Here is a 13,385-nt window from a genome sequence, read left to right on the forward strand (position 1 = left end):
GTACCCTCTCCAGGGTCTTGCATGTCAGTGGTTGTTTTTCTTTTTAATAGGTTTATAAATTGTCTCAGTTTCCCCTGTGGCTCAGGAGGGGCAGTTTCATTTCTACCCCTTCCCTCTCCAGGAACTGTCTTCCTGTCCACCAGCATATGGCAGGAATATACACAGTCCAATTTGGTCTTTGGCAATATACAACTGCCACCCCAACTTGACCATGTGCCTCTTCCTTTTGTCTCCTTGCACCGGCTCAGTGTCTTCCACTTCCATGAACCTTGTAACACAAGGCACCACGCTCTGCCGTCCTTGGGTAGGCGGAGGGAGTCTGGAAGTTCATCTAGGAATTTTTGGGTTGCTTGAGAATTTATAGCACAACCTTTGATTTTTGGTTGGGGTCTGAGCAGATTATTTGTTGCGATTGCAAACGTAATAAAATGGTGGACCGATAGTCCAGGATTATGAGGACAAACATTAAGATCCACAACATTTATTCCACGGGACAAAACTAGGTCCAGAGTATGACTGTGGCAGTGAGTAGGTCCGGAGACATGTTGGACAAAACCCACTGAGTCGATGATGGCTCCGAAAGCCTTTTTGAGTGAGTCACAGAAAAGTCCACAGACCATCTGCCATGACCATAAGGTCTGATAGGAACTCAGTGAGGAATATGATATATATGGCCCAGGAGGCCTGTAAACAGTAGATATAAAAAGTGACTCAGTAAGTTGCATAGATTTCATGACTAGAAGCTCAAAAGACGAAAACGTCTTCTTTTTTTTTTGTAAATTGAAATGTTCTATCGTAAATGTTAGCAACACCTCTGCCTTTGTGGTATGCACGGGGAATATGGTCACTAGTGTAACCAGGAGGTGAGGCCCCATTTAACACAGTAAATTCATCAGGCTCCATCAGGCCTATCTAACTCTAACTCTTTCAAAAATGGCAGGAATGGAGGAGGTCTTTATTCTAGTGAGATTGCAAAGGCGAACACCGCCATGTTTAGTTTTGCCCAAACTAGATTGAGGCACAGACACTGTGTCAATGGGGATAGCTGAGCTGACTACACTGACTGTGCTAGTGGCAGGCTCCACTAAGCTGGCAGGCTGGCTCTCATTGTAGAGCCAGGGGAGTTAGAGCCCTGTCTATGTTCATAGATAAGATGAGAGGACCCCTCCAGTTAGGATGGTCCTGTTTGTGGGTCAGTCCCAGAAAGAGGGCCAATTATCTACAAATTCTATCTTTTGGGAGGGGCAGATCGCTCTGGCCCCCCTCCCAGATGTTTCCTTACTCTTCAACTATTGTTGGCTGTTGAGTTCCACCACCTTCTCGGCCAAGTTTCACAAGAACTAGCTTTGCTTAACAGGAACTGAGACCCAACTGTTGCTCTTTTACATACTTCCTTAACCTGTAGTGACACCCCATCCCGTGAACGGGACCGTTGTCATCATCTGACACTAATTAGCATAACGCAACGGACATAAATCTTCCTAGAAAATCTTCCTATTTATGAAAATCACAAGTGAAATATATTGGAACACAGCTTAGTCTTTTGTTAATCACCCTGTCATCTCAGATTTTCAAAATATGCTTTACAGCCAATGCTAGACAAGCATTTGTGTAAGTTTATCATAGCCTAGCATAGCATTATGCCTTGCTAGCAGCAGGCAACCTTGTCACAGAAATCAGAAAAGCAATCAAATTAAATCGTTTACCTTTGAACTTCGGATGTTTTCAATCACGAGACTCCCAGACTCATTTTTTCCCAAAATATTATTTTTGTAGGCGAAATAGCTCCGTTTGTTCTTCACGTTTGGCTGAGAAATCGCCTGGAAATTGCGGTCACCACAACGCCGAAAAATATTCCAAATTAGCTCCATTGTATCGACAGAAACATGGCGAACGTTGTTTAGAATCCATCCTCAAGGTGTTTTTCTAATATCTATTCGATAATATATCCGTCTGGACAATTCGTTTTTCACTAGGACCGATTGGAATAATGGCTACCTCTGTATTTTACACGAGAATCTCTCTCGGAGCCACCATGTGACCACTTATGCAATGTGGCTGCCTACGGCTATTCTTCAACAGAAATGCGTAAAACTACGTCACAATGCTGTAGACACCTTGGGGAATACGTAAAAAGCGTAAGTTCGTTGATGGTACATTCACAGCTGAATAGGGAGTCATTGGATGGAATGCAGCGCTTTCAAAACCTGGGGCACTTGGATTTTTCTCAGCCTTTCGCCTGCAACATCAGTGCTGTTATAATCACAGACTATATCTTTACAGTTTTGGAAACATTAGTGTTTTCTATCCAAACTGTCAATTATATGCATATTCTTGCATCTTTTCCTGACAAAATATTCTGTTTAAAACGGGAACGTTTTTTTTTTTTTTTTATGAAAATACTGCCCCCTAACACCAAGAGGTTCATCTTAATATACAGAACTAAAATTGTCTGACCTGAAACCGACACTTTCTGTACTTACACTTTTTGCTAAAATAACACACACAAGCTCCAACAACCTAACACATACTCATGAGCTAATTTATACAATAAAAAGGTGCGCAAGTCATAGTCTCCATCATAGGAAACAATACAGCACAGATTGAAAATGTACCGTAAATAAAGAAAATTAAGCTCTGTGATAAATCCATCTCCTGTGACAAACTCATGTTTTATGAGAGACATGACATAGTCATGAGAATGTAGTGATGAATGTATCATTAATTATGTCAATGTATAACCTTGAGTTCGAGAGAGGGTTCAATTTATAGTAGCTGTTTTATCTTGACGTGACGCTTGTACTTCTACTGGACTCAAGTCTCCTTCTTTACCTTGAGTACATCTGATGATTTTTGTCTTCAGTTCCCATCAGTGCATTCTCACGGGGAGTAAACCAATGTACCGTTCCAGACACCTCAACCTCGGATGTGTGTATGAGTTTATCTGTTGCTTACCCTAAGTCATGGGTGTAGTGCTGATGCAATGTGCCCACATCTTGGGTGTCTCCAGTCGAGCGACCCACCTCCGTTTAGATTAGTGGTGAAAAAATAGCAGCTAGCCTACCGATCACTTCTATGCTTTCAAAGAATATGATGGCTTTCTGGCACCAGATTGCCGTACCCTAAATTTTTACTATTGGATTCGAGCTATATTTGTTACTGTGTGTTTTGTTGGGCTAATCCTGGTTTTTCATTTCAGAAATGGTTACGTTCTGCCATACCACATGGCAGAAGGTGAGACTGAGAAGCCAAGGAGAATGCAGACCTCTACCTGGCCCCAAAGTGGACCGGATCGATCAGTCACTGGACAATCCTCAAGTCCTCAAGTCACCAGTGGTCAGCTGAGTGGGAATGGGAATCCGAGCACCTGTTCTCATCAATATGGGATGGTCAGACCATCGGTGGCGTATACACTAGGTAGGGAAGTCGGACCAGTGGTCCCATATACTCAAGGTGGTGAATGCTTACCGCACAGCAGTCAAGTAACCAGTGTAGGTTACTTGAGTAGACAGACCCAGAATCAACAGGCACCCACAAAAGAGCAGACCCTAATGGCCACTAGTCCCCTTTTGACATCACTCTTGACTAACAATGCAGCTGCACAATCAACTGGTGTTACATCACAAAGTGGATACCATCACACCCTGCCTGGAAGGGTTAACGATGCTTTTCAAACCACTTTCCAGCAGGGGCATAGGTCTTTGGGTGTTAATGGTAACAATTCACAGAGGTTGGTACAGGATGGTCAGGGTGCAACCATTCACTGCCCCTCTGATATTAATGCATCACTGAATACAAATTGTATTTATCTCCAAAGCCCAGCAAGTGGCAGTCAGCAGCTGGTACTTGGCAGACAAGAGGGGACCTCCAGTGGTACCTCTGCTGCTCTTGCAATGGGTAGGAGTCCCAATCATGTCAATCATCAATGGACTGTAGTAAGTGGAAAAGATTCAAGTAGGATGGCGGTTCAAGCTCTTCATCAGGGATATCCACAAACACCAAACTCTTTGCAAATTGCACAGGTGACAAGTAGTGTGCCATCAATGACATCTCCACAGTCTCCCACAGCATATAAACAACTGTATTTGATTCTAAATCAAAACAATAACAACAGGACTGAGATGAACAGGGTTCAACATGGCACACCTGTCCAAACTGACCCATCAAACCACAGTCAAATGTATCCCTTCCAACCTCTCACGGACAGCAACAACCAGGTCAATCTACCAAATGCTACAGTGGGGCAGTCAATGCCAATGCATAACATTAGCCAGAATCCTCAATACAATGTTATGCATAACCCTTCTCTTGATAATTTTCAAAGATATCGCCCTGCAGGCCTTACCAACCCACCACAACAGAACAGACTTGTGTCAAATTGTGCAAATATGAACAGTCAGGCAGGGGCCATTAAAAATAATGCACGCCACGCCCCATATCCTAGGCCCCATATCGAAGGCGTATCCAACCTACATTACAAGGCAGATGTTCTGGTGTCCAACACTGGACCATTTTCATCTGTGCCAAACAATAGTATACGGTCTTCAGTCGAGCACACCCGTGAGTCCGCTCCTCCACCATACCCAGGCCAGCACTCACATGGACCCGTGCTGAACAAGACTGGACATGTGGTTGGGGCAGGAGCACATTCTCTGCAATACATACCAAACCGAGGCTCAGCCCATACTCTACATTACAAGCCAAAAAACACCTATGTTCTGATATCCAACACTGGACCATCTTCATCTGTGCTAAACCATGGTATGCAGTTTTCAGGCCAGAAAAACTGTGAGTCTGTGCCACCGTCATACCCCATAAGACAGGGCTATTACGTAACGGTAACAGAGGACAAAAGTGGAAATGGATTTAGAGCAGAAGAGGTTATTTTGATAGGAGATAAACCCAAAGAAAGTGCTCTGGTACGGCAAGGATCATCTGCAAGTAATGCCCCCCCTGTTCCTACGGTGCAGAAGGCCATCGCCGTTGTACAACCACTATCGCAGTGTATGCAGACAAACACATCTCTCAACGTGGCTGATGGAATGCCCTTGACTACCCAAGGTATGTCGTTATCAACTAGTGGTGAAAATGTGAGCAACCCTGGGGAAGAATCTTGTGACCAGAGTCCATCACAAGCCCAAACAACCCTTACTGTATCTGCTTCTTTGACAAATGAATTTGGACAAAAGGTCCCCAAGGTCAGACCAGAAGCTACATTAGAATTGGGTGCTGGAGGAACAGTGACTCAGCATTCAGAAACTTCAGTTGTTGAACTGGCCAAGACATATTCATATTTTGAGTCTGAACCGTCACTATCGAACTGCTTACATGTAGAGAAAGTGGATTCTCAACCATTATCTAATTTGAAATGTCAAGCCGCTCAGAGAAAAGAGTTAGCTGGCACAGAAATGACCACTCATGTGCATGTGAACCGATTGAGTGAGGAAACAAATGAAAAAGTAGTTTCAGATGAGGACATTTTTGAATTGTCCTCAGTTCCTGTAATCAAATGGAGACTTGGTAAATTGAAGGAGTTGGTAGACACTGTGCAACATCCAAAATGCTCGGAGACACTGGTTGAAAGCAAGCTACTAAGCCTCTATTGGGATGGAGATGGGCAGAAGCTTATAGATGCTGTAAGATCTGGTATCTTCCAGAATATAATGCGAGAGGTTAGATCTGTGTGTGGCAAAGATATGTCATCACAGTCTGTCATATTTTCACAAGTCAGGCGCAAAAACTGGGCTCAAGTTGAAGAGAAGTGTGTCATTCTTAAACATGATTCTGTTTACCCTGTGGTCCCGGGTCAAGAGTCCTCATGGCTGAACACCAATAAGCAGCTTGATGACATAGACAGGGAGTTTGGATTCCCTTCGTCACTAATATATCACCAACAGACTTTTCGAAGAGGAGATGAACAACCAAAACGGAATTGTACCGAAAATGAAAATTCTGTAGAAAATGAAGACTCTGCCAGTGACATGCAGACTGAGGTGATTCAGACAGAGAGACCAGCACCCTCTGAATCTGATCCTAAAGAAATTCAAGGGTCAAGTTTGGCACACAGCTCTACACACACCCTCTCACCAGTTAAGAAAAAAAGTGAAAACACCATTTTATGTGACCCATTTTCCTCCTTGGAGATCAACGTTCTCACACCAGAAGAGGCTATGCGGTTTTTCAATGGCCAGCTACTGCAAGACAAAGTGGGAGAAGACCAGTTGAAATTGCCAGTGGATGTGGAGCTGAATGAGTTGAAAGATTACTCCGTGGAGGATAAATCATCTGAGAGAGTAGATGTAAAGTTGACGACTGTAAAATATGAAGTGGATGTCCAATCGGAAGATTACTGTTGTCTCTCACGTTGGAAGGCAGTGTTCAGTGGGTCCACCAATTCTGTGTCCTGCAAATGCCAGTACAAGACTGAATTGGGTTTGACAAAGGCCACTGTGAATGCAAAGATGTTTGTCGAGGGAACTGTAGCTGTTGAACCGAGCACCACAAATGCAGAACAAAGGGAAAGCCTGGATTTATGGAAATCAAATGGCACAGCAGAAAGAAAGAGGGAAGGGAATCCTGGTAAAAATGGGAATCCCCAATCAGGGAAATCTACAGGCATTGAATGCCAAACTATTTTCTTGTCTGATACTGAATCTGAGACTGATCGCCCATACACTAATGGGGCGAAGAGTTTGCCATTGTCAGAACCCCCATCACTGTGCCTGCCCAGCAAGTGCCCAAACATTGTTGAAGTTGAAATTGAAGATGTCTTCTCGAGCTATGAAGACTTTCTCAAAGTATCCACCCCAATGTCTGAGCTAGTGTGGGACAATGTACAGCCAAAGCAGCAACTACCAGGTCCACACCAGAAACAAATGGAATGTGTACAAACACTTTGTGTCTCTTTGGAAGAAAGGAATCTTGGGGGTAGTGAAGTCATTCCTACAGTTACCATTCCTAATTCTAATCTGCTACGCCAACCAGCAGAGAAAATCAGTTTTCTAACATCACTCTCCTTGGCACAAAGATGTCACAAGCATCTATCACCTAAATTAAATTGTAGCTGGAAGGTTAAACAAAAAGGGGTTGGACACAAGAGATGTGTTGAAGGTCCTCATTCTGTCCCAAGAAAGCGAAGGAAAATAAGGCAAGGTTTGGGTCCCTTCATTCAACTTGTTCCTGAGGTCAACTTGACTGACACAGATGACGATTTGGAGTTCCCCAATACACGTGCTTCTAAGTCTTTGGAAGGAAATGGTCGCAATCTCCAGAAGCCAGCAGAACCTGGAATTGGGACCAAGATTTCAAGGGTCACAACAGTAAGTCTGGCCTTGTTTGGTTCCTTGCCCCAGAGGACAAATGGGACTGTAGTAACTGGCCATCGCAAGGACCATAATTCTTCTCGACCTAGACCTTTTGCAGACAAAGCTCCAGCACCTCCTTTAACCCTCAGTGTAAATGTCAAGTCCTGGAGGATCGAGCCCTCCGAGACCTGCCCGCCAGTGGAAAGCCCAGTCAGACAACGGCTCTTCAATGAGTGGGAGAACAGTTTTGTGCCAACAAAGAAGACAAAGTCCAGGGGCAGACCAAGACTACGAAACAGAAGAGGCTTTGCTCCGAAGATTGTTTGTGCTGAAGTTGCCAAAAAGACTGTTACTGTCACAGATGGTAGTGCATTATCCTCTGAAAGACGAGCCACACCAGAAAGAACCGTAAGGGTCAAGCAGACTTTACGGCACTTTGAAAGAGAGAGAATCTTAAATGGCTTGAAACTCAGACTGAAGAAATCTAGGATCAAGGCAGTGCCATCCAGCAAACCTGTTTCAGTGGAAAAAAGTACAATTAAGATCAGGAGCCCTGCTCTTTTGCCCCTTGAGGAGAACAGTGTTCTGAGGTTCAGTGTGCTGCCAGAGTCGTTCAACTTCAAAGATGGACAAGAACCCATGGACACTCGGACACAGACTGGTTCAATGAAGGGTAAGGAGTACCAAAACATATATCCTTGCTCTGTCTTACATAGGGCTGGGCGGTATAGCATATTTGACTGGGTCCCGGTATTGATGCAAGGACCAGTTTGGGTTTTAACTTTACATTCTAAAACTATATTTCAGTGTTTGGTTTGTTAAATGTGATATGCAACTCTGGCGTGTGAAGTGTCTTTTTCTTTTTTTTTACTCCGTTTGATTGTTTAGCAACACAACCGATGCATGCGTAACTGTAAAACATTTGTTTAGTTGTTGACATGTAAACTATATTTCTTCAATGTTTATTGAAACATCTTCAAGGAATACCTAGGATAGGATAAAGTAATCCTTCTCACCCCCCCCCCCCCTTAAATGATTTAGATGCACTATTGTAAAGTGGCTGTTCCACTGGATGTCAGAAGGTGAATTCACCAATTTGTAAGTCGCTCTGGATAAGAGCTTCTGCTAAATGACTTAAATGTAATGTAAATGTAAAACAAATACATTTGCTCAATGAGCACTTGTCTCTCAAATACATTGTTACAGTTGTTGGTAAGCTAGCTAGTGATATTTTTGCCATATTAGCATTGACATGAAATCAGTCAAAACACCTCAAGACATTTGTATCAAGAAAAATATTATACTAACTGAAACAAGTCCTTTACGATTCCCCACATGACAGTTTCTTGTATTGTTGGTAGATATCTGGCTATCCAGAATCACAACAACTCAGACTTCTGTCCCATTTGATGCGTGCGGATCTTTTTCGTGATGTCAGCTAACCCATCTTTAGGCGAAGCATGATTTCGAGCAAGCTACATGATGTAAGAGAATACACACATAACGTTGTATAGGGTCCCCTAGGAAACACTGAACAACACGTTCCTATCCTGTCAAAATAATTCCTCCCTGGCTTATTAATTTGTTGACAATGTAACAATGCATTCAAAGTGATGCCCTCTATATTCCAACTACTGAATTACAATAATCATTATACTTCCACGATTTCAACACTTCACCAATAAACTACTGTAGGCCTAGATTTTTTTTCTCCCTTATCTATCATGCAGCCCTACGGGACAGTGTGAAAATGATACAAAAAGTGAAGGAATGCAGAACATTATTTTTTTTGGTTGAAGTTGTTTTATACTGTTCAATCAGAATCTAGAATGCCACATTGAAATCACATAATGTATGTGTTGCCACCCTAGGCTCCTGAATATTTAGAACTTGTATTATTCAAAAACATAAAATGCTGTCATATCGTCAAAAATGTGAACAATATTGTTATATGAGATGTTGGCCATATCGCCCAGCCCTAGTCTTACTCCAATTATGGTTACTCCAATTACGATTACCTGTAATTAGACATTTATACCTACCCTTTTCATATTGAAACACTTTTTCCCATAAGAAATGGCTGGTGCTGGTGCTGTTGCTGAGACGACTGAGAGTACTAAAACAATAGTCCGGAAATCCCAAGGTAATAGCATGCTCTATCCAACCACATGTTGAAAATGTATGTATTATGGCTTCCAACATTGCTTGTTTTTTGTAAGGAAAGTGTTTTTTTTTTGTACACTACTGTTCAAAAGTTTGGGATTACTTAGAAATGTCCTTGTTTTTGAAAGAAAAGCACAAAAATATATATATTTTAAAATAACATAAAATTGATCAGATATACAGTGTTAGACATTGTTAATGTTGTAAATTACTATTGTAGCTGGAAACGCTGATTTTTAATGGAATATCGACATAGGCGTACAGAGGCCCATTATCTGCAACTATCATTCCTGTGTTCCAATGGCATGTTTTCTTGATAAACTTGTATTAGCTAATTGATCATTAGAAAACCCATTTGCAATTATGATAGCACAAATGAAAACTGTTGTGCTGATTTAACCTCTCTGGGATGTGTGGGACGGTGTCCCACCTGGCCAAAAGCCAGGGAAAATGCAGAGCGCCAAATTCAGATAAATTACTATAAAAATTAAAGTTTCATTAAATCACACATGCAAGAGAGCAAATTAAAGCTACACTTGTTGTGAATCCAGCCAACATGTCAGATTTCAAAAAGGCTTTTCGGCGAAAGCAAACGATGCTATTATCTGAGGATAGCACCTCCGTAAACAAGAGAGAAACCATATTTCAACCCTGCAGGCGCGACACAAGACGCAGAAATAAAAATATAATTCATGCCTTACCTTTGACCAGCTTTTTTTGTTGGCACTCCAATATTTGGGGCGGCAGGGTAGCCTAGTGGTTAGAGCGTTGGACTAGTAACCGGAAGGTTTCAAGTTCAAATCCCCGAGCTGACAAAGTACAAATCTGTCGTTCTGCCCCTGAACAGGCAGTTAACCCACTGTTCCCATGCCGTCATTGAAAATAAGAATTTGCTCTTAAATAGCACCCGCAAAACACCAGTCTCAACGTCAACAGTGAAGAAGCAATCCTGGGATGCTGGCCTTCAAGGCAGAGTTGCAAATTTAAAAAAACATACCTCAGACTGGCCAATAAAAGATTAAGATGGGCAAAAGAACACAGACACTGGACAGAGGAACTCTGCCTAGAAGGCCAGCATCCAGGAGTCGCCTCTTCACTGTTTACTTTGAGACCAGTATTTTGTGGGTATTATTTAATGAAGCTGCCAGTTGACGACTTGTGAGGCGTCTTTTTCTCAAACTAGACACTCTAATGTTCTTGCTCAGTTGTGCACCTGGCCACCCACTCCTCTTTCTATACTGGTTAGAGCCAGTTTGGGCTTCTCGGTGAAGGGAGCCTTGTTCCAGATCTTCAGTTTCTTGGTAATTTCTCGCATGGAATAGCCTTGATTTCTCAGAACAAGTATAGACTGACGAGTTTCCGAAGAAAATGCTTTGTTTCTGGCCATTTTGAGCCTGTAATTGAACCCACAAATGCTGATGCTCAAGATATTCAACTAGTCTAAAGATGGCCAGTTTTATTGCATCTTTAATCAGCACAACAGTTTTCAGCTGTACTAACATAATTGCAAAAGGGTTTTCTAATGAACAATTAGCCTTTTTTTTTAATGATAAACTTGGATTAGCTAACACAATGTGCCATTGGAACACAGGCGTGGGACGGAGTGTTCCAATGATGATTGGTGATGGTGATGGTTGCACATAATGGGCCTCTGTACACCTATGTAAATAATCCATTGAAAATCAGTTTCCAGCTACAATAGTCATTTACAACATTAACAATGTCTACACTGTATTTCTGATCAATTTGATGTTATTTTAATGCTCAAAATGTGCCTTTCTTTCAAAAACAAGGACATTTATAAGTGACCCCCAACTTTTGAACGGTAGTGTATCTATGCAGTTCCCGATCTCTATTTATTCCTTTCTGTCAAATGTGAGGTGTTTTTTGTTGTTTTATTTATTGTAACAAATGAACTATTACACTCCCAGTAGGTTTATGGTCTGCTGGCCCTCAGAAGAGATATTGTCCTCTCACCTCTTCGCCCACTAAAATCCCCAAGTCTTCCGCCACTGCCTTCCAGGAGTTTCAGAGGAAATTCAAGCGGCTATCCCAAGACTAGTTTGTATTGCCTCCAGTTAAGGAATGGAGGAGTGGAGTGAGGACTGTTGACAATCTGATTCTTGTAACTTGTTTCCCATGGAAATATAGTCTGTGTACAATTTCATTTTGTTTTGTTTATGATAACCTTTTTCATAACAAAATTGTTATTTTCGAATGCAGAATTTGACCTTATTGTGGTAAGGTTGGGCAGTTCATAATATGGTTATTTTTTTATCGTAGTTATTGTTTATATTCTTAAATGACTGAGCCAATATATCTGACAGTATCCTCCTCTACCTCAGGCCTGACGGTCAACATTGCAAGACTTTGTCATTAAAAAAAACATTAAATGAAGTTGTGTGGCCAATTGGATGGCTATTTTCTTGTCACTGTCATTTCAGACTTTTTAAAACAAAGTTTGGGGTTAACAATATTTTACGCAATCCTCATGTTTGTTTGCATGGATCACATAATTTGGACTATGTAAAATGTACTGCAGTTTATTTGAATTTGTAGGCTACATAATTTCACTTCTTGACTCTTACCTTCTACATTCTCATATCTTATCAATAGTTTCATTCTCAATAGTTATTTTGCTGGAATTCAAACCGATTCCTTTTGTTGACACAGGACTGTATGGTTCAAGATACCGAGACAGCTTAAACAATGTTGCATTGCAGTAGTTAGACCTTTTTGTATTCTGGTTCTGTATTTTAGTATTAAACTTTTATACTTCGTAGTTATAGATTCACATTTGTGACAGACAACTGAGCGTGTGGCAGACAAAAACAATCAACACTGTCAGGGAACGTGAGTCATTAGTAACCTGGTGCATTGATGTATATATATTTTTTGTAAACTTTTTTTTGTACCTAGTGTTATTTCTTTATGTTGATTTATTTTGTCATTTGTTTCTAAATAAATATTTTACATACTTACATTGATATTTATCTCTAGAGCATCCTTCACTTGGATATTCTTGTTGACTTTAGAGTGCACTTGCAGGCTGGGTACATTCTATTGCCAGAGCCAGGTGTGTCTATTGGTTAGGGGTGAATGCTAATCCAGAGCAATTAGCACTAGTCTGTGACACTTGGGTGTCAATTGGTTAGGCTCCCAGAGTTGTTCTGGATTCCAAACAAAAGTTGTTCTCACATAAAACCCTTTGAATTCTTAGGATGTTTTTTTGATGGCCTCTTTCAAACCACTTTTGTTTACCTCCACCTTTGTTCAGACACTCAGAATGTGGAGGTCGTTGCAGAATGTCCAGAACACTCTAGCTCTGTGTTCTAGCTCCAACAATGCAGCAACATCTAGCAATACAATAACACACATCTCTTGTTTTTTAACTTTTGGATTAAGATTTATCAGAAGAGCAAGGTCAGAGTCTGGAATATAAATGTACAGTATATGTATGTGAATGTTGTGTATAGACAGTATATGGATAGAACATGTGTGTACAGCAGTAGTTTATATTGCATTAGCCAGAATACACTATATACAGTTGAAGTCGGAAGTTTACATACGCCTTATCCAAATACATTTAAACTCAGTTTTTCACAATTCCTGACTTTTAATCCAAGTAAGAATTCCCTGTCCTAGGTCAGTTAGGATCACCACTTTATTTTATGAATGTGAAATAGTCGAGACTTTATTTCAGCTTCTATTTCTTTCATCACATTCCCAGTGGGTCAGAAGTTTACACACACTCAATTAGTATTTGGTAGCATTGCCTTTAAATTGTTTAACTTGGGTCAAATGTTTCGAGTAGCCTTCCACAAGCTTCCCACAATAAGTTGGGTGAATTTTGGCCCATTCCTCCTGACAGAGCTGGTGTCAGGTTTTAGGCCTCCTTACTCACGCACACTTTTTCAA

General features: G+C 41.4%; 1 long non-coding RNA gene across 6 annotated transcripts in view; it reads left to right on the forward strand.

Annotated features, from left to right (window-relative positions):
* The window catches only part of LOC135556582 (uncharacterized), a 28,629-nt gene extending 16,175 nt beyond the window's left edge, over nucleotides 1–12,454 (forward strand). For all 6 annotated transcript variants that reach the window (XR_010458015.1, XR_010458019.1, XR_010458018.1 and 3 more), the window contains 3 exons: nucleotides 3,200–7,977; nucleotides 9,379–9,447; nucleotides 11,399–12,454. This is a non-coding gene — a long non-coding RNA (uncharacterized LOC135556582). The remainder of the gene's footprint in view (nucleotides 1–3,199; nucleotides 7,978–9,378; nucleotides 9,448–11,398) is intronic.
* Nucleotides 12,455–13,385: the final 931 nt, after the last annotated feature.

The sequence above is a fragment of the Oncorhynchus masou genome, chromosome 15, assembly GCF_036934945.1.
Source record: "Oncorhynchus masou masou isolate Uvic2021 chromosome 15, UVic_Omas_1.1, whole genome shotgun sequence".
NCBI lineage: Eukaryota > Metazoa > Chordata > Actinopteri > Salmoniformes > Salmonidae > Oncorhynchus > Oncorhynchus masou.